A 26,314-nucleotide genomic window follows, 5' to 3' on the forward strand; every position below is an offset into this window, starting at 1 on the left:
CTAACTGCTTCCATCTGTTTGATAATGTTGATTGTAGCCTGCTACAACTTTTTTTTTTTTTTATTGGATTCCTTTTGAAAGCTCATAATTATTAGCAGAGGAAGAGAGAATGTGATGGGGTCCAAAGATGCTCATATTTGTGAGATCTGAGTGAGTTATATCTGTGGAACAGCTGATAGAAATTGCATTCCTTTTCACCAGTAGATGTCGTCGTCATTAAAAACTTGAGGCTTCAGTAGATATAGCACTCTGCCAACCAAAATTTTGTATTTGGAACTAGACTGGGAGATGAAAGTCATTGGGTAGATTTTCAAAGGCTTTTAAGTAGGCGGGAGAGACCCTTGCATGCTTAATCCCTGATCAGCGTGGCAGGAAGGGGGTATTCAGTGGCATGTAACTGGGCAGTGATGATGAATATCTCCTGTGACTGCTGTGGCACCATGCTGTTATATCAGTGCATAGGGTTGCAGAGCTTCAGGCTCTCTTGTCGGGATCCCTTTCTTCACTTTTTGGAGGCAGGGTCTCCCTGTGAACAGTTTGTTCCTTTCTTCCAAAAGTTGTAACACTATTTCCTCTCATCCATGGAGCTTCGTATTTTCGCAGAGAGGACAGAGGCTTAGTATTCATTGAAGCTTCTTGATATGCGTAGAATCCTCATTAGGTATCTGGAAGTCAGTAATAGGTCATTCCATGCCAAGTGGTCTAAAATTAAAAAATGTTCCCACCATCATGTTCTCCAATTTTGTTCAACTTTTATCTGTTGCGCAAGTCAGGTGTTAAATGAAGTTTCCCAAAATTTGAGGTCTCTAACTGCAATAGTTGCAGATCTAGACCCCTTTTCTGAAAGGTTGTTAGTCCATGAGCGCGCGACATTTACCAAAATGCCATTTTTGGGGTCTAATAAAATCCAAACACATTTATAAGAATGGCTAAAAAATTCAAATCCTGTACAGTTTTTGATGCTAATTCCGATGAAATACATTTTAACATTATGGATGCAAAATCCAGTCAAACAAGTTGACTCAAAGTGTGCATCAAAATTGGTCACGACTCATCGGAACATATTTGGACCAATATTCAGATCGCAACAACTTCCATGCAAACAAAGATACGGACTTGAAATTTTGAACAAGCATTATGCTTTTGCTGGACATAATACTGCCAGATTTGCAACTAACCAGCATCTATAACCGCCCTGCAGGATCTCTTCAAAGTTGGCACTGTCAGCGCAAATGGTAAAATGTACCAAAGTTCAAAGCCAATTATTAAAAAAGAGTCTGCCTGAATCAGCTTGTGAACAGTATCATCTGAAAGAGAAAATTGTGCTCTACAATACTATGTTTTTGTTTTGCAGTGCCACCATTAAGTAGCCATTTACTCAGGTCAAAGTATGTTATATTTAGTACGCTTGATGCGCTAATTGTTCTTCATTTCTAGGAAATTGAGTCTTAATAATCGCTTAAAAGTAGTGATATAATTATTTATTCATTCATATTTTATTCGTTGATTGTCCAATTGTTTATTGTGCGCTGTTATCAGTTTGGTTGTGCCATCTAAGGTGAATATTCCAGCTTAATAAAATAAAAATATTCTATGCTAAGAAGGCAGGATTCAAACCTTTTGGGGATTTCACAGAATGTGACTAGAAATTGCTTCTTATGCTCAAAATTTGATGACGATTCCGTCATTTGCTTTCACCATGAATCCCTTTTCCTAAGTGAATATCAATCAATGCTAAAGAAATGTTGCAATCCATTCAAGAAGAAGAATCATAATGTAAGAGCTGGACTTAGAGTGGAGGAGTGGCCTAGTGGTTAGGGTGGTGGACCTTGGTCCTGGGGAGCTGAGGAACTGAGTTTGATTCCCACTTCAGGCACAGGCAGCTCCTTGGGACTCTGGGCAAGTCACTTAACCCTTCATTGCCCCACGTAAGCCGCATTGAGCCTGCCATGAGTGGGAAAGCGCGGGGTACAAATGTAACAAAAAAAATAAATAAACAGCTGCCAAACTTTGTGAGCTAAATAAAAAAACAAGTCGACACTAAATAAAATGCTAGAACCATCAGCATCATCATCATCCCAATCTGAACAAGGTATAGAAGATTACGTGGCACTTTGATGTACCAGCATTTTTCCCAATTGAACAAGGAGCCAAGGATTCTTCATTTTTCTTGTCTTCTGACATCTATAATTAAATGGTACAACAGATGATAAACACACTTTTTAAAATATTTTATTAAGCTGGATTATTCACCTGAGATGGCACAGCCAAACTGATAACAGCGCACAATCAACGAATAAAATATGAATGAATAATTATATCAATACTTTGAAGCGATTATTAAGACTCAATTTCCTAGAAATGAAGAAAATTTAGCGCATCAAGTGTACTAAATATAACATACTTTGACCTGAGTAAATGGCTACTTAATGGTGGCACTGCAAAACAAAAACATATCAGTGTTGTAGAGCACACTCTTTCAGATGATACTATTCACAAGCTGATTCAGGCAGACTCTTTTTTAATAATTGGCTTTGAACTTTGGTACATTTTACCGTTTGCACTGACAGTGCCAACTTTGAAGAGATCCTGCAGGGCGGTTATAGATGCTGGTTAGTTGCAAATCTGGCAGTTTTATGTCCAGCACAAGCATAATGCTTGTTCAAAATTTCAAGTCCGTATCTTTGCATGGAAGTTGTTGCGATCTGAATATTGGTCCAAATATGTTCCGATGAGTTGTGTCCAATTTTGATGCACACTTTGAGTCAACTTGTTTGACTGGATTTTGCATCCATAATGTTAAAATGTATTTCATCGGAATTAGCATCAAAAACTGTACAGGATTTGAATTTTTTAGCCATTCTTATAAATGTGGATTTTATTAGACTCCAAAAATGGCATTTTGGTAAATGTCGCGCGCTCATGGACTGACAACCTTTCAGAAAAGGGGGTCTAGATCTGCAACTATTGCAGTTAAGAGACCTCAAATTTTGGGAAACTTCGTTTAACACCTGACTTGCGCAACAGATAACATTTGAACAAAACTGGAGGCATGATGGTGGGAAGGTTTAGACCACTTGGCATGGAATGACCCTAAAATGAGTTTCTTAAATCGGGCAGTGTGCTTTTTGCTAAACAGAGGCTTGGGCTCATTGCTTCCAGATGGCTGAAGGAGACTTTATCATGTCAGCTTATTTGCTTGCAGGGAAGCAGACTCTTCAGGCCTTTTGGGCTCATTCTACAATATGTACAGCGACATCCTGGGCAGAGTAGTGGTGAAGGTACAGGTGGACCTGGGTGGGCATAGGCCCACCCATTCTTGGCTCAGGCCCACCCTATCTGGCCTCCAAAACAGTTCAGCAGCTGCCGCCTCATTTCCCTGTCTTCCATCCTCGGACTTGGCATTTGTTCCTTGCCCAGAGCCTGGCAATACCCCCCCTTCTTGTTCTAACTTGGCACCTTTCCCAGCAGCAGTCTGCTGCCTGAGTCAAACTTGCAGTCTTCCCTTTGCTGAATCCTACCCTTGAAGATGTCACTTCCTGTTTCCTCTCTGGCTGGATGCAGCAGAGGGAAGCAGGTAGTGGATGTACATCACTGCTGTTGCTGCTGTCAAAACGGGAGCAAATGCTGAATCTGGGGGCAGAGGAGATAGATACAAGAGAAGGTGGGGGGATTTTGGAAGGCCCATCCAAAATGACAGGTCTGGCTATACCCCTGGGGCAGAGACTACCTTACTGTCTCCGGTGGATATTTGGAAGGCAGCGATGTGGTCAACTCTGCTTATCTTTGTCAAGCACTAGAGGGTGGATGTGGCACATGCAGAAGCCAGTTTTGGGGCTTAGACTCTCAGGGCAGTAGTGCCAGGATCCCACCCAGTCTAGGGATTACTTTAGAGCATCCCACAGGTTCTGGAATAGTGGGAAGCTATGGAATAGAAGGAAAAATTAGGTCTTACCTGGTGATAATCTTTCCATTAGTTCTTGTTACTATTCCAGAGGCCTGCTAATGTTTCTCAGGTATGTAGTCCATGTGAAGTAGTGGGTCAGATAATGACTGTCACCTTGCATGGTGCTTCCTTCATAATGTCTTGATCTCTGCGAGTTCATTCATTCATGACTTTATACTGCTTTAACTGTCAGGTGGGACAAAGTGGTTAGCAATCCAATAAAAGGTAAAAGAAAGGAATTACAATAAATCATAGAAAAGGTAACCCATGCAAGCAAGAATATACCCTTATTCCGATATCAGGACCAATCACACCAACATTACTCGTTATTAAAGGCCTGTTGAAATAGCCAGGCCTTAACAGTGATTTAAATTTCTTTAGGGCAAATTCGCTGCGTAGAGGTAATGGCATGGAATTCTACAGGTATGGAGCAACAAAGAAGGCACTGTAATGAGTAATCTCCATTTGTGCTGAGCAAGGGCCCGGCAGAACCGTATGATGGTCATTAACAGAGTGTAGGACCTAAACTGGGGTGTAAGGAATAGTGAAGATAAATAAGGTGGTGAACCTTGTTGAAAAGCCCAAAATGCTAAGAACAAGGTTTTTTTGAACTGAATGCAAAATTTGACTGGTAACCAATGATGATTCTTTAAGACAGACATGATCAAATTTGTGCAGAGAAGACAAATAGCTGTGTTTTTCTGTGTCTGAAGCCGTTTGAGTAAAGATTTGGAAATTCCTAAGTAAATGACATTACAATAGTCAAAAACAATTTTAAGATTAGAGAATGAAATGTATCCTGATAAAAAAAAAAAAAAAACTGATTGCAAATGCTGCAAAAGAAAAAACCCCAGACTTACAAAGAGCAGATACTTGTGGTTTGAGAGATTTATAGAGAGCAGGTACTTGTCCAGTGGTTTGAGAGATTTACAGAGAGCAGGTACTTGTCCAGTGGTTTGAGAGATTTACAGAGAGCAGGTAGTCGTCCAGTGGTTTGAGAGATTTACAGAGAGCAGGTAGTCGTCCAGTGGTTTGAGAGATTTACAGAGAGCAGGTGGTAGTCCAGTGGTTTGAGAGATTTACAGAGAGCAGGTAGTCGTCCAGAGGTTTGAGAGATTTACAGAGAGCAGGTAGTCGTCCAGTGGTTTGAGAGATTTACAGAGAGCAGGTAGTCGTCCAGTGGTTTGAGAGATTTACAGAGAGCAGGTAGTCCACACTTATTTGCTCATCTGGTTAGTGTTAGATTAATGAGTTGTTTAAGGTTGTTGTTTGTATTCTGAGTTTCTCCCTACTTCTTGTCTCCATAAATACTGAGGAGCTGGACTGGATGCCAAGAGATGTCTCAGCTCAGTTTTCAGTTCTCTATCTCCACCTGCTGGTTGATGTACACAACTATCCCACAGGTTCTAGAATAGTGGGAAGGACTAATGGAAAGAAAATCGGATAAGACCTGTTTTCCCCATCTTTAGTCAGTGACACTGTTCTGAAGTCTTGCCCTTTGAAGACCTTGGCCCAGGGTTCTGGGTATGCTGTGTGCTTTCTTTTCAGTGCTTTAAATAAAATAAAGAGAAATTCAGTTTGGCAGCCATATGGATTCCTGTGATATAGCTATATTCTGGCATATGCAGGGTAGCGAGTGCCACTCTGGTGGTTTGCTCGCTTGATTATCATTGCAGCTGCAGTGGTTGATGGGGCATGGGTGCATTACAAAGAGACTTTCTTCTGCTTGGGCAGGTGTATATTGGATTGTTCCAGGGAGCACTTCTGGAAAAATTGTTTTCTCTAACTCCACCTGCCGGTAGGAAAGAATAACCTCCATTGGTTCAGAACAGTGTCGCTGACTAAAGAAAAGAAAATGATCTGGTAAGACATTTCTCCTTTCTCTTTGTGTATGTACAAGCTTGAGACATGAAGTGACTTCACTAGGGATGAGGGGGGAGGGGGGAATTGGCAATTTGATTGGCTGAGAGAGTAGCTCTTTGAATTGTGGGATCCATTTGTTTCCTGTAATGAATTCATAAACCCATCAAACAGTGACCTGAACCAATTGCTGAGAAAAAAAGCACATTGGCATGATGTGTAAAGCAGGGGAAGTAGTGACATTGTATAATCAAATTCTTCTCACATACAGCCATTTGTAATGGAACTGCTATTTTTAATAGAAGCTGTAAACAAATCCTGTCACAACAGCAGCAGAAGCCAAGAGTACATTTCTCCATTTAACCATTGTTCAGGACAGTTAGTTTCTTTATGCCAGCTGAACAAAATCTGTTTTGGAAAAACTATATTTTTGAGCAATATCTTTCCTGGATTCACATTTTTGGGTCATTTAACCTATCACTGTCCAGATACTTTCCAAGTTTTAAATATTCTAACATCAGAAACTTAGATGTATTCAAGGCTTAGCACTGTGTATCAACTGTTCCTTGTCACTTGCAGCAGATGAATCCAGGAACTAGTGGGTTAAGTCCGCCTACCAGCAGGTGAAGGTAGAGATAAACAAACTAAAGGCAGTGATGCCAGACAGCCAGTTCCTTCCTCAGTTACTATGTCTCTATCTCAGCAGGTGGTGGACGGCTTTTTCTCCAGCTCCTGGGCCCAAGGCCTCTGAGGGTGCTCCTAGGCTGGTGGCCAGTTTGAGCCGGGGGTGGCGGACTGTTGGTGTCCCCTTTGGCAGCATACGCAGTTGCTGGGTCCCTGCCGCACCTCAAATTCCCTCTGAACAGGCTTTTGCTGTTCCTTTCCTTCCCTGTTTGTTTCTGCCTCCTCACTTAAATTCTATGGGTTTTTTTTTTTTTGGTTTTTTTTATTTAAAAGAGAAACACAGAAGCACAGGGAAGTGTGTTTTTGCTGAGAGCAGGTTTGTGTTACTGCTGTCCGAGTCCTGTTCTCTGTTGCCTGCTTGTCTGAGCCTGCCTCGAAGTGGAGTCGGAGAGTTTTTTTTTTCTTTGGCTCAGCTGTCAGTTCTTGTGCTTTCCCGGTCCAGGGTAAGTCCCGCTGGGTTCCTGTTCGGGGACGGGCAGCGGAGGCAGTAAAACGCAGTTCCCGATGCGCAAAACGGCGTTCGGCGGCGGGCCTCTGCAGCGCGGGCTGCGCTGATTTGGTGGGATTCGACGGAGCGGTGGCCCCCCTAGAGTGTGCTTTCCCGGCCAGAGCCTGGCAATCATCGCACCATTTTGCGATCGGTTGCGGAGCTGGCTCCGGTAGCAGTTTTGGGCAAAACTTCTCCGCTGGTAGGGGAGTCGGTGGTGCAGGTGCCATGGCTGCGACCTCCATTGCGGGGGAGGGGTTTGTGCCAGAGTTTTTGCTACTCCATCAGGCGTTTTTGTTGAAAAGGGCCTTGCCCCCACCTCAAGCGACTGCGACAGCTTCGGCCTTTGATTCTCTCAGGGGGTCTGGGGGGTAACTAAGAGATTCTGGGTTTTTCCCCCCAGAGGATTTCTCCTTCCTTAAAAAGCCTAGGCTTTCTTTGAGGTCTGAGGAGGGGTCCTGCATACGGTCGCCTGCAGCTTCCTCCATGGTGGCTCTCTCGTAGCAGACGGGGGTGGAGGACTGTGTCCTCACTGACCAACCGGAGGACTCTTCTGCCATGAGGATTTTCCATAAGGAGGAGTTGTCCTTTATCTCTCAGGCGCTGGAAACCCTGAATATAGAGGACACTGAGGTTACGGCTTCTCAGGCGGTCAACCTTAAGATGGCTAGTACCAGATGACCTAAGGCCTTTCCAGTACATGAAGCTATTGAATAGTTGATTTCGGCCCAGTGGGCGTATCCGGATGAGGTGCTGAAAGTAGCCAGGGCTATTGCCAGGCTGTATCCAGTTTCAGCGGACCGTTTAGAGCAGTTTGCTCTACCTAGGGTGGATGCCCTGGTGACGGTGGTCACTAAGAAGACTAGTCTTCCAGTGGAAGGTGGTGTGGCACTTAAGGATATGCAAGACAGATGACTAGAGTCCTCTTTAAAATGTGCCTTTGAGGTGGCCGCTTTGGCACTTCAAGCTTCTGTTTGTAGTTCTTATGGGGCTAGAGCTTGTCTCAGTTGGCTACATTCTGTTATGGATTCGATTTCGGAGTCTATACAGGGAACTCCTCAGATGTCGCTGATGGATATTGGGCTGTTGTACTTGGCGGATGCCTTGTATGATTTGGTTCGTGCTTTGGCCAAACTCATGGCCTTGATCGTTTCCTCTTGGTGTCTTCTGTGGCTCCATCATTGGGCCGCAGATATGGCCTCTAAGCAACAGCTCATTAAATTGCCTTTCCGAGGGAAATTGCTTTATGGGGAAGACCTAGAAAAGATTGTTAAAAGATTTGGGGGATTCCAAATCTCAGCATCTTCCGGAGGATAGACCCAAATCTACTTCCAGGCAGAGAGCCTCGAGGTCACGTTTCAGAGAGACGCAACGGTATCGCCCGGGGCGGTCCAACACAGCCTTTCAGCGTCCTCGTTTTGGGCAGCATTTTTCCTTTTGCAACGAGAAGCGTCCGGCTGGACCCCCTTCTCGTCAGGGGGCTCCTTCTCGGGCCTCCCAATGATGGGGCGCAGGTCCACTCGGGAGGAGAGCAGATAGGTGGTTGGCTTTTTCTGTTTCTTCCAGAGTGGGCCAGAATTACTTCGAACCAGTGGGTCCTTGATGTGGTGCGAGAAGGTTACAAGCTAGAATTCTTCTCTCCCATCACAGACTTTTTTCTGGAGTCCCGCTGTGTATTGTGGGCCAAGAGGACAGCGGTTCTGCAGTGTTTGCGAGACCTGCTAAGGATAGGGGCTGTCGTGCCTGTTTCTCCTCTCGAAAGACGCACAGGTTGGTACATCTTCTTTGTGGTTCCAAAGAATGGAGGGGCTTTTCGGCCTATTCTCGATCTCAGAAAAGTAAACAGTTTTTGCAGGTTCGTCACTTCCGCATGGAGACATTAAGGGCAGTTGCTGCTGTTCAACCAGGCGAGTTTTTGACGGCTCTCGATTTGAGGGAAGCTTACCTGCACATTCCCATTTGGCAGCCTCATCAGAGATGTCTCAGATTTGCGGTGCTGGGTCAGCACTTCCAGTTTCGGGCCCTTCCTTTTGGAATGGCCACTGCCCCGCACACTTTTTTCAAGGTCGTGGTGGTGGCGGCGGTGTTTCTGCGGAAGGAGGGGATTTGAGTGTATCTATATCTTGATGACTGGCTGATTCGGGCGACGACAGCAGAGGAGAGTCGAGTGATCACCGACCGAGTGAAGTTGTTGTTGGAATCCTTAGGTTGGGTTGTCAATATGGACAAGAGTCATCTGGTTCCTACTCAGAGTCTGGAGTATCTTGGAGTGCAATTTGATGCGAAGCGGGGGAAGGTGTTTCTCCCAGAGGGCTGTAATGGAATAGAATTTTAAAAGATTGTTTTTCAACCCTGTCTGGATCGACCAGTGCACTTGGGGTCTGTATTGTTGATTAGAAGTAATTCTGTTTAAACATGATTAAGTGTTACCTTAAAGGATTGCTTTTCTATCCTGCTTTTGTCCGATAATACCCTTTGAAATCTTGTTTTTCTGACTGAAAGTAACTTTCCTTGTGAATATAAAAATGTTGGAATGTGAAAGATAAGGCATGTCTCTAACCGATTCAGTTTGTGCAGGGGGGAAACAGGATATGCTCGAAGCCAAGAGACGAACCACCTGGCCAGTGGGCTGTTTACTTTTGCCGGAAGCATGTGACTGCATCCTCATGTGCATTCTGTAATTTTCCCTTGGAGGCATTCCTGTAACTTTCCATAGTTTTGGACATGAGATCAGCGCCTAATAAAAAGGAGGGCCTTGTCACAGCACAGTGGGGTTTATCTGTGAGCAACGTATGGGCTGCGCAGAAATCTATTCCTGGTCCAAAAAGCTCCTAGCGCTCTCGCTGTGTAACGGACCTCCCAGCTGATGAATAAGAGCTTGGATGATGGAGATCAGTGATGATTGTATGTATGTAATTATTGTTTCTTTCTTGGTCAAAGAACTCTGCATTGCTTAGATGTAGAGACCAGTGATGTCATGATTGTTTATACAGCTAACCATTGTGTTTCTAGAGCTAATTGTTGTATATGTGCTAACCAGTTTATATGTGTATATATTAACCAATTGTAGAATCTAGCTTCCTCTAATAAAGGTTTCATTTACTCATTATGAATCCAAAAGAATCCACGGTAATTATTGTGTAGTCTGTGTTAGTGAGACAGGCTGTAAATCCATAGCAGATCAGGGGCTAAGGATCAAATTGCTTTCTCAGGTACGGACCTTATTGAGTTGTCACGCTCCCCGAGTGTGGGACTGTTCAGCTCCTCGGTTCCATGACGGCGACCTTGGAGGTCATTCCATGGGCAAGGGCTCACATGCGGCCTCTTCATAATTTCCTTTTGAGCAGATGGTCGCCGACGTCGAGCCAGGCCAGGGACAGTCTCTCATGGTGGTTCCGGTCAGCCAGTTTGCAGAAGGGTGTTTCTCTGGCGTCTCCCAATTGGGTAGTAGTCATGACGGATGCCAGCCCTTCGAGCTGGGGAGCCCATTGTCTTCATCGAGTAGCCCAGGGATCGTGGACACCTCTTGAAGTGACTTAGCCGATAAATTGTCTGGAGTTGCGAGCAGTCGTGAATGCACTGCAGAGTTTTCAGGACTTTCTGCAGGGGCAGGCGGTTCGTGTATTCTCGGAGAACACCATGATGGTGGCCTACATCAGTCGGCAGGGGGGCACTCGCAGTCTTCCCTTGGCAGTGGAAGCGTCTCGTCTTCTAGTATGGGCGGAGGCGGGACTGGTGGTTGGGAGGCGGGGTTAGTGCTGGACAGACTTGTACGGTCTGTGCCAGAGCTGGTGGTTGGGAGGTGAGGATAGTGCTGGGCAGACTTATACGGTCTGTGCCAGAGCCGGTGGTTGGGAGGAGGGGCTGGTGGTTGGGAGGCGGGGATTTGGGAGGCGGGGATAGTGCTGGGCAGACTTATACGGTCTGTGCCCTGAAGAGCACAGGTACAAATCAAAGTAGGGGATACACAAAAAGCAGCAAATATGAGTTATCTTGTTGGGCAGACTGGATGGACCGTGCAGGTCTTTTTCTGTCGTCATCTATTATGTTACTATGTTCAGAGTCTGTCAGCAGCGCAAGTTGCAGGTCAAGACCATGTTCAAGCGGATTTTCTCATCCGGACTCTTTTGGACGCAGCGAAATGGACGCTGTCGGACTCTGCTTTTTGGCTGATCTGTCAACGTTTGGGAAGACCAGTTATGGATCTCATGGCCATGGCTTGCAATGCCAAAGTTCCCCAGTTCTTCAGCCGCAAGCGGCATCCAAGATCCACAGGATTGGGCGCTGTTCTCCAGCCATGGCCAGAACAACAGCTACTGTATGTTTTTCCTCCGTGGCCTCTGATAGGGAGAGTTCTTTGCTGCATAGGGCGGTATCGGTGGCCAGTCGTTCTAGTGGCCCAGTCTGGCCCTGACAGCCGTGGTATGCGGATCTCGTTCGAGCTCTCTCAGAGCCACCATTGCGACTTCCGGTGACTCCCGATGTGCTGCATCAAGGGCCAGTTCAGATGGAAAATCCCTCCCGCTTTGGTCTTACGGCCTGGCGAGAGGCGGCAGCTGAGGAAGAAGGGGTTTTCAGGACTAGTCATTGCCACTCTTGGGGGCACGGAAAAGCAGCGTACGCGCGAGTGTGGAAAGCTTTCTCGGCGTGGTGTGCTGAATCGCCTTTTCGGGTGGACATTCCAATTATTCTGGAGTTCCTTCAGAACGGTCTTCAAAAGGGATTGGCATATAATTCCCTTCGAGTGCAGGTGGCTGTGCTACCTTGTTTTAGGGGCAAACTGGACGGTTCCTTTTTAGCAGCTCACTCTGATGTGGTCCGTTTCCTACGCGGGGCTCTTCAGCCTTCTCTGCGGCAGCCATGCCTGGCATGGCATTTGCATGTGGTACTGTGAGCCCTCCAGGCCCCACTGTTTGAGTCGTTGAATAAGGTTCCTGAGAAGGATCTAACACTTGACAGTGTTTTTGGTGGCCATTGCTTCGGCTAGGAGGATTTCTGAAATTCAGGCTTTGTCTTCCAGAGATCCTTTTTTGCAGTTTTCTGAAGCAGGGGTGTCAATCCGGACGGTGCCGTCATTTCTACCTAAAGTGGTTTCGGCTTTCCATGTCAATCAGGCGTTTTATCTTCCGTCTTTTCGAAGAGAGGATTATCTGGGGGAGTTTGCCTCGCTACATTTCCTGGACGTGCGGAGAGCCTTGTTTCAGTACTTGCACATCTCTAACAAGTTTCAACGCTCGGATCATCTTTGTGCTCTTGTCGGGATCGAAAAGAGGCGAGGCGGCTTCTAAGGCTTCCATTGTTCGCTGGATTAGGGAAGCCATTGGAGCGGCATATCTGTTACAAGGGCGGGTGGCTCCAGTGGCCCTGAAGGCTCATTCTACTTAGGCACAGATGGCTTCTTGGGCAGAGGCGTCAGCCTTATCTCTGGAAGAGATTTGTCGAGCGGCTGCTTGGGCGTCTTGTCATACGTTTGCGAAGCATTACAGGCTAGACGTGTCTGCTCGAGAGGATACGAGTTTTGGGGCGGGAGTGTTGGCGCGGGGAGCGTTGGCTTCTCACCATACTTAAGGAATGCTTTGGTACATCCCACTAGTTCCTGGATTCATCTGCTGCAAGTGACAAGGAAGGTAAAATTGTCTTACCTGAAAATTTTCTTTCCTTTAACGCAGCAGATGAATCCAGGATCCCTCCCTAGTTCAGCCGACATTTTTTTCATTTTCTGCGCAGTGTGGCTATTTTTTCCTTCCGGGTTCTCTTTTGCAGAGTTCAGACAGATATGGGAACATAGAAAGGATTCCAATTTCTGGATCAAGTTGCAGTTATTTCGATGTTCTTATTTGTTTCTCTGATTTTCATAGTGAGGATGGTTTCTGCTTGTTGGTTTCATATTTTTGGCCTTGGCAAATGCTTACGAGTGACATACTAACTGAGGAAGGAGCTGGCCTTCTGGCGTCACTACCTTTAGTTTATCTCTATCTCCACCTGCTGGTAAGCAGACTTAACCCACTAGTTCCTGGATTCATCTGCTGCATTAAAGGAAAGAAAATGATCAGGTAAGACATAATTTTACCTTTTACATAGTTTCTATTCCTTGGTTCAGAGGAGCTTCTTTAATTTCCTGTTACACCCAGCCTTATAATGCTTCATCTTCCTAAGGGGAGGAGTTTCTTCAAGGAGCTTTTTAATTTATGAATGTGAAGCAGAGTTCCTCTTTTCCCCAACTTTGGTTGTAACTGTACTTGCCTGAAATACAACACCTGTTTCACCATGAAATTTTGCATCTTTTGTTCATCATTAATAGACGTAAATGATGTCTGGCGAAGTACATTTTATTTGTGGTTGTCTTACGATTTTGCTGTATTTAGGTGTATAAATAACATCTCTTTAAATACCATCTCTTATTCTATACTTGATTAGAATATTTTAGAATTTTGTTTTAAACTTTTTTCTCTGCTTCCCATACTATAGTACTACAAATAAATGAATTAGAAGGAAAAGTTTTTTTTTTTTTTTCAGATACCATAAAGGCTAGCTACAATTGACATCTTGTTGAGAGTAAAAACATAAGAAGGTATCTACAAAACTTAGAAGCTTGGGCTAATATTTAGCAGTTAAACTTTAAAGTGAAGAAATGTAGTGTGTTACATGTGGGGTGTATAAATCCATAGAAATTTTGCATGCTAGGAGTCAAAAGGCCGACATGCACAGACTAGAAGAGACATCAGGTTGATGGTGTCTGAGGATGGCAAGATGGCAAAGCAATGTGACAAGGTGGTGGCTGATGTCAGAAGTATGCTCGACTGCATAGAGAGGGGCGTAACCAGCAGAAGGGGTGAACAAACGTGGATAAAGGTGAGCCGGTTGATATTGCATATCTGGATTTTCAGAAGGTGTTTGACAAAGTACCTCATGAAAGACTCCAGAGGAAATTGGAGAGTCATGGGATAGGAGGTAGTGTTCGATTGTGGATTAAAAACTGGTTAAAAGATAGAAAACAAGAGAATAGGGTTAAATGATCAGTATTCTTAATGGAGAAGGGTGGTTAGTGGGGTTCCCCAGGGGTCTGTGCTGGGACCGCTGCATTTTAACATAAGTAATGCCATACTGGGAAAAGACCAAGGGTCCATCGAGCCCAGCATCTTGTCCACGACAGAGGCCAATCCAGGCCAAGGGCACCTGGCAAGCTTCCCAAACGTACAAACATTCTATACATGTTATTCCTGGAATTTTGGATATTTCCAAGTCTGTTTAGTAGCGGTTTATGGACTTGTCCTTTAGGAAAACGTCCAACCCCTTTTTAAACTCTGCTAAGCTAACCGCCTTCACCACATTTTCCGGCAATGAATTCCAGAGTTTAATTACACGTTGGGTGAAGAAAAATTTTCTCCGATTTGTTTTAAATTTACTACACTGTAGTTTAATCGCATGCCCCCTAGTCCTAGTATTTTTGGAAAGCGTGAACAGACGCTTCACATCCACCTGTTCCACTCCACTCATTATTTTATATACCTCTATCATGTCTCCCCTCAGCCGTCTCTTCTCCAAGCTGTATAGCCCTAGCCTGCTTAGTCTTTCTTCATAGGGAAGTCGTCCCATCCCCGCTATCATTTTAGTCGCCCTTCGCTGCACCTTTTCCAATTGTACTATATCTTTCTTGAGATGCGGCGACCAGAATTGAACACAATACTCAAGGTGCGGTCGCACCATGGAGCGATACAACGGCATTATAACATCCTCACACCTGTTTTCCATAACTTTCCTAATAATACCCAACATTCTATTCGCTTTCCTAGCCGCAGCAGCACACTGAGCAGAAGGTTTCAGCGTGTTATCGACGACGACACCCAGATCCCTTTCTTGGTCCGTAACTCCTAACGTGGAACCTTGCATGACGTAGCTATAATTCGGGTTCTTTTTTCCCACATGCATCACCTTGCACTTGCTCACATTAAACGTCATCTGCCATTTAGCCGCCCAGTCTCCCAGTCTCGTAAGGTCCTCTTGTAATTTTTCACAATCCTGTCGCGAGTTAACGACTTTGAATAATTTTGTGTCATCAGCAAATTTAATTACCTCGCTAGTTACTCCCATCTCTAAATCATTTATAAATATATTAAAAAGCAGCGGTCCTAGCACAGACCCCTGAGGAACCCCACTAACTACCCTTCTCCATTGTGAATATTGCCCATTTAACCCCACTCTCTGTTTCCTATCCTTTCACCAGTTTTTAATCCACAATAGGACATTTCCTCCTATCCCATGACCCTCCAATTTCCTCTGTAGCCTTTCATGAGGTACCTTGTCAAACGCCTTTTGAAAATCCAGATACACAATATCAACTGGCTCCCCTTTGTCCACATGTTTGTTTACTCCTTCAAAGAATTGAAGTAAATTGGTCAGGCAAGATTTCCCCACACAAAAGCTGTGCTGAATCGGTCTCAGTAATCCATGTCCTCGGATGTGCTCTGTAATTTTGTTTTTAATAATAGCCTCTACCATTTTCCCCGGCACTGACGTCAGACTCACCGGTCTATAATTTCCCGGATCTCCCCTGGAGCCTTTTTTAAAAATGGGCGTTACATTGGCCACCCTCCAATCTTCCGGTACCACGCTCGATTTTAAGGATAAGTTGCATATCACTAGCAGTAGCTCCGCAAGCTTATTTTTCAGTTCTATCAGTACTCGGGTGAATACCATCCGGTCCAGGAGATTTGCTACTCTTCAGTTTGCCGAACTGCCCCATTACGTCCTCCAGGTTTACCGTGAAGTCAGTAAGTTTCTCCGACTCGTCCGCTTGAAATACTATTTCCGACACCGGTATCCCACCCAAACCTTCCTCGGTGAAGACCGAAGCAAAGAATTCATTCAGTCTCTCCGCTACGTGTTTGTCTTCCTTGATCGCCCCATTTACCCCTCGGTCATCCAGCGGCCCAACCGATTCTTTTGCCGGCTTCCTGCTTTTAATATACCGAAAAAATTTTTTACTATGTTTTTTTTGCCTCTAATGCTATCTTTTTTTCGTAATCCCTCTTGGCCTTCTTTATCTGCGCCTTGCATTTGCTTTGACACTCCTTATGCTGCATCTTGTTATTTTCAGACGGTTCCTTCTTCCATTTTCTGAAGGCGTTTCTTTTAGCCCTAATAGCTTCCTTCACCTCACTTTTCAACCAGGCCGGCTGTCTTTTGGAGTTCCGTCTTTCTTTTCTAATTCGCGGAATATGTATGGCCTGGGCCTCCAGGATGGTATTTTTGAACAGCGTCCACGCCTGTTGTACAGTTTTTACTCTTTCAGTTGCCCCCCTAAGTTTTTTTTTTTTTTTTTTTTTTTTTATCGTTCTTCTCATTTTATCATAGTTTCCTTTTTTAAAGTTACACGCTAACGTATTTGACTTTCTGTGTACAGTTACTTCAAGGTCGATATCAAAACTGATCATATTATGGTCACTGTTATCAAGCGGCCCCAGTACCATAACGTCCCTCACCAGATCATGCGCTCCACTAAGGACCAAGTCTAGAATTTTTCCTTCTCTCGTCGGCTCCTGCACCAGTTGCTCCATAAAGCTGTCCTTGATTTCATCAAGGAATTGTATCTCTGTAGCGTGTCCCGATGTTACACTTACCCAGTCTATATTTGGATAATTGAAGTCACCCATTATTATCACATTGCCCATTTTGTTCGCGTCTCTGATTTCTTTTATCATTTCTGTGTCTACCTGCTCATCCTGGCGAGGCGGACGGTAGTACACTCCTATCACCGTTTTTTTCCCTTTTATACATGGAATTTCAACCCACAATGATTCAAAGGTGTGATTTGTGTCCTGCTGAATTTGTAATCTATCTGAGTCAAGGCTCTCGTTAATATACAATGCTACCCCTCCACCAGTCCGGTCCACCCTATCACTACGATATACTTTGTACCCCGGTATGACAGTGTCCCACTGGTTATCCTCCTTCCACCAGGTCTCAGTAATGCCTATTATATCCAATTTTTCATTTAGTGCAATATATTCCAACTCTCCCATCTTATTTCTTAGACTCCTAGCATTTGCATATAGACATTTCAGAGTATGTTTGTTCTTATTTGCATGATGCTTAGTACCTGACACTATTGATTTGACATCTTTTGTCTGATCTTTAGTTGTATTTAAGGGCACCTGGTCTACCACGGTCTGTTGTGCAACCTCACTATCCAGAAACCCTATCTTCCCTGTTTGTGAGGTATCTTTGCAAGATACCTTTTCCCGAACCATGCGCTATTGAGCGACTGTTGGCCTTCCCCCCATTTCTAGTTTAAAAGCTGCTCTATCTCCTTTTTAAATGCCGACGCCAGCAGCCTGGTCCCTCCCTGGTTAAGGTGGAGCCCATCCTTTCGGAATAGGCTCCCCCTTCCCCAGAATGTTGCCCAGTTCCTAACAAATCTAAAACCCTCCTCCCTGCACCATCGTCTCATCCACGCATTGAGACTCTGGAGCTCTGCCTGTCTCTTGGGCCCTGCACGTGGAACAGGTAGCATTTCAGAAAATGCTACCCTAGAGGATCTGGATTTGAGCTTTCTACCTAAGAGCCTAAATTTGGCTTCCAGAACCTCTCTCCCACATTTTCCTATGTCATTGGTACCCACATGTACCAAGACAGCGGACTCCTCCCCAGCACTATCTAAAATCCTATCTAGGTGACGCGTGAGGTCCGCCACCTTCGCACCAGGCAGGCAAGTCACCAGGCGATCCTCACGTCCACCAGCCAGCCACCCAGCTATCTATATGCCTAATGATCGAATCACCAACTACAACAGCTGTCCTAACCTTTCCCTCCCGGGCAGCACTTGGAGACATATCCTCGGTGCGAGAGGATAGTACATCCCCTGGTGGGCAGGTCCTGGCTACAGGAGTACTTCCTACTTCACCAGGGTGATGCTCTCCTTCTAGGAGACCTCCCTCCTCCAAGGTAGCACAAGGGCTACTAGACTGAAGGTGGGACTTCTCTACAACATCCCTGTAGGTCTCCTCTATGTACCTCTCTGTCTCCCTCAGATCCACCAAGTCTGCTACTCTAGCCTCAAGAAAACGGACACGTTCTCTAAGAGCTAGGAGCTCTTTGCATCGGGCGCAAACATATGACATCTCACCAACTGGGAGATAATCATACATGTGACACTCAAATCAAAAGACTGGATAGCACCCCTCTCGCTGCTGGACTGCTGACTCCATCTTAGTGTTTTTGAGTTTTTCAATAATTTAAAACTTGCTACAGTATTAAGGATATTAGCCTAATATAAAAGTGTCTTTTTCTTTATGTAGTATATTGTATGATTTATTTAGTATTTCCTTCTTAGATGGTGATGAAATGTATTTAAAACTATAAGAGCACTCCTTGCTTGTTACCCTAATTACAATAACTGACTATAAATGAGGAGTTGTCCTAGGGGTGGGTGGGGGGGGGGGGGATACTAAATTAGATCCTGCAGTGGCTGTTGGATTCTATCTGTTAATGCTGTGGTACAAAGCTTTTAAAACTAAGTGGAAAAGACTATGGAGATTAGCTGTTTTCTTTAGCTGTTGAAATTTGCTTTTTAATTTTGCCTAACACTAACCTACAATTCCTCCTTTAAACCCCAATCTTTAAGTTCCCAAAGCACAAAGCAAAGTAGCGTTCACTTACCAGAGAAATGTCCTCTTCTCTCAGAACTTCTCAGAAAGAAAGTTCAGTGGGACCTTTCCTCTTTATAAATGACCTAGAGATGGGAGTAACTAGTGAGGTAATTAAATTTGCTGATGACACAAAGTTATTCAAAGTCATTAAATCACGGTAGAATTGTGAAAAATTACAAGAGGACCGTACGAGACTGGGAGTCTAAATGGCAGATGACAGTGTTTAATGTGAGCAAGTGAAAAGTGATGCATGTGGGAAAGAGGAGCCCGAACTATAGCTATGTCATGCAAGGCTCCATGTTAGGAGTGACAGACCAAGAAAGGGATCTAGGTGTCGTCATTGATACGTTGAACCCTTCTGCTCAGTGTGTTGCTGCGGCTAAGAAAGCAAATAGAATTTTAGGTATTATTAGGAAAAGGGAAATGGGACTTATATACCACTTTTCTGAGGTTTTTGCAACTATATTCAAAGTGGTTTATTTTTTATTTTATTTTATTTTTTTTTGTTACATTTGTACCCCGCGCTTTCCCACTCATGGCAGGCTCAATGCGGCTTACATGGGGCAATGGAGGGTTAAGTGATTTGCCCAGAGTCACAAGGAGCTGCCTGTGCCTGAAGTGGGAATTGAACTCAGTTCCTCAGTTCCCCAGGACCAAAGTCCACCACCCTAACCACTAGGCCACTCCTCCACTCCATATATATTCAGATAAATAAATATATTCAGGCACTTATTTTGTACCAGGGGCAACCATTCCTCCCCGCAAAAACATTCTGCAATCTGGTACAATCCACTGTACTCACCCACGCTGAGTACTGCAACAGCATCTTAATTGGATGTAAAGCCCAAATCCTGAAAAACAACTCCAAACTGCCCAAAACACGGCAGCCAGAATCATCTTTGGTAAATCACGATTCGAAAGCGCAACACCACTCCGTGAAAAACTCCACTGGCTCCCCATCAAAGAATGAATAAACTTCAAAGTTCACACACTGATCCACAAGATCATCCACAGAGAATCTCCAAGCTACATGACCAATCTGATCGACCTTCCAGCCAGGAACGGGTCTAGATCTTCTCGAACATATCTCAACCTTCATCTTCCCACGTGCAAAGGTCTCAAATACAAAACCTACTACGCATCCAACTTCTCCGTTATAGGTAGCCAACTCTGGAATGCCATACCAAGATTCATCCGAACAACCAACGAACATCTACCCTTCCGAAAGCTGCTGAAAACCTACCTCTTCAAACAAGCCTATCCAAACGACCCGAATTAATTTACGAACCTAATCCACACCACTAACAGCACCTATACCTCTATCCCCCTTCCACATCTCTTCTTCCTGTCCTACACTATATAACCACCATAACCCTTCTATCCTTCAAATGTGTTACTTCTGTGATACTCTGTAACCCATAATTTTTAAGCTGCACTGAACCTGCTATCGAGTGGGAAAGAGCGGGGTATAAATACAATAAATAAAAAATAATAAATTAAGTGACTTGCCCAGAGTCACAAGGAGCTGCAGTGGGAATCGAACTCAGTTCCCCTGGATCAAAGTCCACTGCACTAACCACTAGGAAAGGAATGGAAAACAAAAATGGGATGTTATAATGCCTTTGCATTGCTCCATGGTGCGACCGCACCTTGAATATTGTGTTCAATTCTGGTCGCCGCATCTCAAAGATATAGTGGAATTAGAAAAGGTACAGAGAAGGGCGACAAAAATAATAAACGGGAGGGAGACGACTTCCCTATGAGGAAAGGCTAAAGCGGCTAGGGCTCTTCAGCTTGGAGAAAAGGCAGCTAAGGGGGGGGAGATATGATAGAGGTCTATAAAATGAGTGAAATTGAATGGGTAGATGTGAAGTATCTGTTTACGCTTTCCAAAAATACTAGGACTAGGGGGCATGCAATGAAGCTACAATGTAGTAAATTTAAAACGAATCGTAGAACATTTTTCTTCACTCAACGTGTAATTAAACTCTGGAATTTGTTGCCAGAGAATGTGGTGAAGGCGGTTAGCTTAGCAGAGTTTTAAAAAAGACAGTCCTTTTGGTGGCCATTACATTGGCGAGATGGGTGTCTGAGCTCCAGGCGCTGTCCTGTCGAGACCCATTTCTGCAGTTTTCAGAGTCCGGAGTTATGATACGTACTGTGCCGTCCTTCATGCCTAAGGTGGTTTCAGCGCTTCACCTAAACCAGCCTATTTTCCTGCCCTCCTTCTCTAAAGAGGAGTTTCCAGAATTCTTTGGGCAATTGCACCTCCTAGATGTGCGAAAGGCTCTGTTGCAGTATCTGCGCATGTCAAATGCCTTTCGGACCTCTGATCATCATTTTATTGTGTTATCAGGTCCGCGCAGAGGGTCTCCAGCATCTAAAGCCACTATAGCCCGTTGGCTCAAGGAACTTATTTTTTCAGCATATCTGCTATCTGGCCGGCCTCCGCCTGAAGCCTTTAAGGCACATTTCATTTATATACTGTTATAAGTTTCATTTCTTCTGGAACATGTGATTCTTCTTATTCATACTTATTGTACATAAGAGTTATTTCCGGTTTTCTTCATTATACATAAAAGGTTATATTTGTCTTTATTATTATTATTATTATTATTATTATATATAAAAGGTTATTTCCTATATTCTTACCAGCCTCTCCTGTTCCAATTCACATGCACAGTAAGCCTATGTTTTGAATAGATTTTGATGAACAGTGACAGTTGATGGAGCATACTGTCACAGTCTAAATGGAATAAGGGAAGGAGGGAAAAGGGTTTTGGTGATCTTAGAAAGAAAGGGATGTAGAGAAGCTTTAGGTGGCAGTTGCTTGGATGGGAGGGCAATGGAGAGAGGCTGTTGCTTCTATAGGTAGGTGGGCAATGGACAGATGCGGAGGCTGCACCCCTCTCCCCCCATCAGTCCCCAGCATCCACAGCCTCAACTCTACTACCTGTTGCCTGCCCACCTGTTCCCTCAGCAGCCTGAACTGTAACCTCTCTGTTGTTAGAGGAAGTCTTTGGGCTGTGGGTGCTGGATAAATGGGTGGAGAGACTAAAGCTACAGCCACTGGAGGTGAATGGAACTGCGAGTGCACGGTTACCTCAATACCTTTTTCTACTGTAGTGAAGAGTGGTCAACTTTTATTTATTTTCTCTTGCTCTTCACAGAGCTTTTTGAGTGCCTTTCAACTTTTTTTTTTCCCCCTATTTGGGTGACTCCTTTTCTTTCCCTTATTGTTTTAGCTTTTTTTTTTCCTGCTTCTAAGTTTTATTTATTTTTCTGCATCACTGGACTGTTATAGGCCTTGGCTACGGCCGCGCTTTCCCTTTCTTTTTCTCTGATTCCTTTCCTCTTTTTGTGACACCATTGAGTCATTTGATTTGGCTACAGAGGTTTTTCCTTCCATGTCCACTCAAGTTCCAGTGGCTTTAATAGCTATACCTGGTGCAATTTAAGTATGCTGCACCATATTACTTGAAACAAGCTTTGTCCATCTACCAGCCAAGATGGGTATTAAGATCAGAGACTGCCATGCGACTGTCAACAGATGAGGTAGTGCGTTTACATTATGGTGACACAAGGGCTTCTGCATTTGTGTCTGTGGGAATTTAATTATGGAACGCTCTCCCTGTATAGTTTCGCCTTTGTGATAGTCTTGTGCAGTTTAAAAAATTGTTGACGACTAAGGGCCCTGTTTACTAAGGTGCGCTAGCATTTTTAGCTCGTGCATAAATTAGTGCGCGCTAATTGTGTAGGCACCCATAGGAATATTCTCCGAGGACAAGCAGGCTGCTTCTTCTCACTGATGGGTGACGTCCACGGCAGCCCCTCCAATCGGAATCTTCACTGCAAAAGCATGCGCGGCCGTCTTCCTGCCCGAAACCAGTTCGTGCCGGCCAGTCTTCTTTTGTCCGCGCTCGGTACGGTCGTGTTTCGCCGTTCGTGCCCCGGAAAGTTGACCTCGCGCGTCGTTTTCGACTCGTTTCTTCTCAGAAAGTTTAAAAAGTGTTCGGGAAGAGCCTGTTTGGTTTTTTCCTTCCCGTATTTCGAGCTTTTCGCCCTGGTAAGTTTTCTTTCGTCGACGGGGTAGGCCTCAGTTAGGCCTCGGTCGAAATTTTCTTCTCCCTATTTTTGTGGTGCCAGTTTTCGTCATTTCGAGTTTTGATCTCGCCGGCGTGATTTTTCCGCCCATGACATCGAAGCCTTCCAGCGGCTTCAAGAAGTGCACCCAGTGCGCCCGGGTAATCTCGCTCACTGACAGGCACGCGTCGTGTCTTCAGTGTCTGGGTGCTGGGCACTGCCCTCAGGCCAGTAGTCTGTGTTCCCTTTTACAAAAGCAGAATCAGGTAGCGAGGTTAGTCCAGTGGAACATTTTGTTCTCGGGCTCTTCGTCGGCATCGGCACCGGGGGTATCGAGTGCATCGACGTCTTCAGCGTCCAGACCTTCATCCTCGGCTGCCAGTGTATCGAGGCATCGGCCCTCTGCATCGGCGCTAAGACATCGGACGACTGTATCGACGTCGGTGGTACCGGGACCTCGTCTGCTGATGTCGTCGGACGGTGGTGCTTCGTCTGGAGTACAGGTGAGGGCTGTCCATTCCCCTGCTGGTGGCGGTGAGCCTTCGGGTGGGTCTCCCCCTACCCTGAGGGCTCCTGCGGTACAGCCCCCCCCCCCCCCCGAGACCGACCTTCGGCCTCGGCCCCGAGGAAGAGACGGCTGGATTCTACGTCCTCCTCGTCGGTGCCGGGAAGCTCCGGTGACATGCTTCGCAAGAAGTCGAAGAAGCATCGACACCGGTCCCCTTCCTGTGTCGGCACCGAGAGCTCTGGGTCGCCGAGGGAGTCGGCACCCAGCAGGCATCGGCACCGAGAGGACCGCTCACCCTCTGTCCAAGAGGTGTCGATGTGCTCCACTCTGGACAGCCCGGAACAGCCTCCACGCCCGGAACAGACTCTGACATCGACGCCTGCATCGACCTCCATGCCTTTTTCTGCAGCCGCTCTGAACGAGAGCCTCCGGGCCGTTCTCCCAGAGATCCTGGGAGAGCTGTTGCGCCCTACCCCTCCGGTACCGGGGGTGCTTGCGCCACCGGTACCGTCGAGCGTGGCGACGGCTGGTCCATCGCCCGGGGTGAGGTCTCCGGCGTCGGTGCCGCGTGCGGTACTGACTGCGGTCGCCTCCCAGGAAGGCTCCCCGACTACGTCGGCGGAGGGAGCTTCGCCGGTGCGGGCGAGGGAGTCTACCACTCGACGCCCCCACCGTGGCCGTGATTCCACGGAGTCGAGCCGGGCACGGTTGCAGACACAGGTTCGTGAACTTGTGTCTGACAGGGTGAGGCCTCGTGGGAAGACGAAGGAGACATCAGATATTTCTCTGACGAGGAGTCTGAGGGTCTTCCTTCTGATCCCACTCCCTCTCCTGAAAGACAGCTTTCTCCTCCCGAGAGTCTGTCTTTCGCTTCCTTTGTCCGGGAGATGTCTACGGCCATCCCCTTCCCGGTGGTTGTGGAGGACGAGCCCAGGGCTGAAATGTTTGAGCTCCTGGACTATCCTTCTCCACCTAAGGAAGCGTCCACAGTACCCATGCATCATGTCCTAAAAAAGACATTGCTGGCGAACTGGACCAAGCCTTTAACTAACCCCCACATTCCCAAGAAGATTGAGTCCCAGTACCGGATCCATGGGGACCCAGAGCTGATGCGCACTCAGTTGCCTCACGACTCTGGAGTTGTGGATTTGGCCCTAAAGAAGGCCAAGAGTTCTAGGGAGCATGCTTCGGCGCCCCCGGGCAAGGACTCTAGAACCTTGGACTCCTTTGGGAGGAAGGCCTACCATTCTTCTATGCTCGTGGCCAAAATTCAGTCTTACCAGCTCTACACGAGCATACACATGCGGAACAATGTGCGGCAGTTGGCGGGCTTGGTGGATACGCTCCCCCCTGAGCAAGCCAAGCCATTTCAGGAGGTGGTCAGGCAGCTGAAGGCGTGCAGAAAATTCCTGGCCAGAGGGGTGTATGACACCTTTGATGTTGCGTCCAGGGCCGCTGCTCAAGGTGTGGTGATGCGCAGACTCTCATGGCTGCGTGCCTCCGACCTGGAGAATAGAATCCAGCAGCGGATTGCGGACTCGCCTTGCCGTGCGGATAACATTTTTGGAGAAAAAGTCGAGCAGGTGGTAGAGCAGCTCCACCAGCGGGACACCGCATTCGACAAGTTCTCCCGCTGGCAGCCTTCAGCCTCTACCTCTACAGGTAGAAGATTTTTCGGGGGAAGGAAGACTGTTCCCTACTCTTCTGGTAAGCGTAGGTACAATCCTCCTTCTCGACAGCCTGCGGCCCAGGCTAAGCCCCAGCGCGCTCGCTCTCGTCAGCAGCGTGCGCCTCAGCAAGGCCCCTTGGCTCCCCAGCAAAAGCAAGGGACGAGCTTTTGACTGGCTCCAGCAGAGCATAGCCGACATCCAAGTGTCAGTGCCGGGCGACCTGCCAGTCGGAGGGAGGTTGAAAGCTTTTCACCAAAGGTGGCCTCTCATAACCTCCGATCAGTGGGTTCTCCAAATAGTCCGGCAAGGATACACCCTCAATTTGGCCTCAAAACCTCCAAATTGTCCACCGGGAGCTCAGTCTTCCAGCTTCCAGCACAAGCAGGTACTTGCAGAGGAACTCTCCATCCTTCTCAGCGCCAATGCGGTCGAGCCCGTGCCATCCGGGCAAGAAGGGCTGGGATTCTATTCCAGGTACTTCCTTGTGGAAAAGAAAACGGGGGATGCGTCCCATCCTAGACCTAAGGGCCCTGAACAAATATCTGGTCAAAGAAAAGTTCAGGATGCTTTCCCTGGGCACCCTTCTTCCCTTGATTCAGCAAAACGATTGGCTATGCTCTCTGGACTTGAAGGATGCCTACACACACATCCCGATACTGCCAGCTCACAGACAGTATCTGCGATTTCAGCTGGGCACACGTCACTTCCAGTACTGTGTGCTACCCTTTGGGCTCGCCTCTGCGCCCAGGGTGTTCACAAAGTGCTTGGCTGTAGTAGCAGCGGCACTTCGCAGGCTGGGGGTGCACGTGTTCCCATATTGCGACGATTGGCTGGTGAAGAACACATCCGAGGCAGGAGCCCTGCAGTCCATGCAGATGACTATTCGCCTCCTGGAGCTACTGGGGTTTGTGATAAATTATCCAAAGTCCCATCTTCTCCCAGTGCAGAAACTCGAATTCATAGGAGCTCTGCTGGATTCTCGGACGGCTCGCGCCTATCTCCCAGAGGCGAGAGCCAGCAACTTGTTGTCCCTCGTCTCGCGGGTGCGAGCGTCACAGCAGATCACAGCTCGGCAGATGTTGAGATTGCTGGGCCACATGGCCTCCACAGGCCATGTGACTCCCATGGCCCGCCTTCACATGAGATCTTCTCAATGGACCCTAGCTTCCCAGTGGTTTCAGGCTGCTGGGGATCTAGAAGACGTGATCCACCTGTCCACGAGTTTTCTCAAATCCCTGTATTGGTGGACGATTTGGTCCAATTTGACTCTGGGACGTCCTTTCCAAATTCCTTAGCCACAAAAAGTGCTGACCACGGATGCGTCTCTCCTGGGATGGGGAGCTCATGTCGATGGGCTTCACACCCAAGGAAGCTGGTCCCTCCAGGAACGCGATCTGCAGATCAATCTTCTGGAGTTGCAAGCGATCT

General features: G+C 46.4%; 1 long non-coding RNA gene across 1 annotated transcript; it reads left to right on the plus strand.

Annotated features, from left to right (window-relative positions):
• Window positions 1-1,715: 1,715 nt before the first annotated feature.
• On the plus strand, window positions 1,716-26,093 carry LOC115473306. Its single transcript, XR_003942639.1, has 4 exons — window positions 1,716-1,794; window positions 2,607-2,616; window positions 18,839-18,844; window positions 26,084-26,093. It is a non-coding gene; the product is annotated as an uncharacterized LOC115473306 (long non-coding RNA).
• Window positions 26,094-26,314: the final 221 nt, after the last annotated feature.

Source organism: Microcaecilia unicolor, chromosome 6 (genome assembly GCF_901765095.1).
Source record: "Microcaecilia unicolor chromosome 6, aMicUni1.1, whole genome shotgun sequence".
Classification (NCBI taxonomy): domain Eukaryota; kingdom Metazoa; phylum Chordata; class Amphibia; order Gymnophiona; family Siphonopidae; genus Microcaecilia; species Microcaecilia unicolor.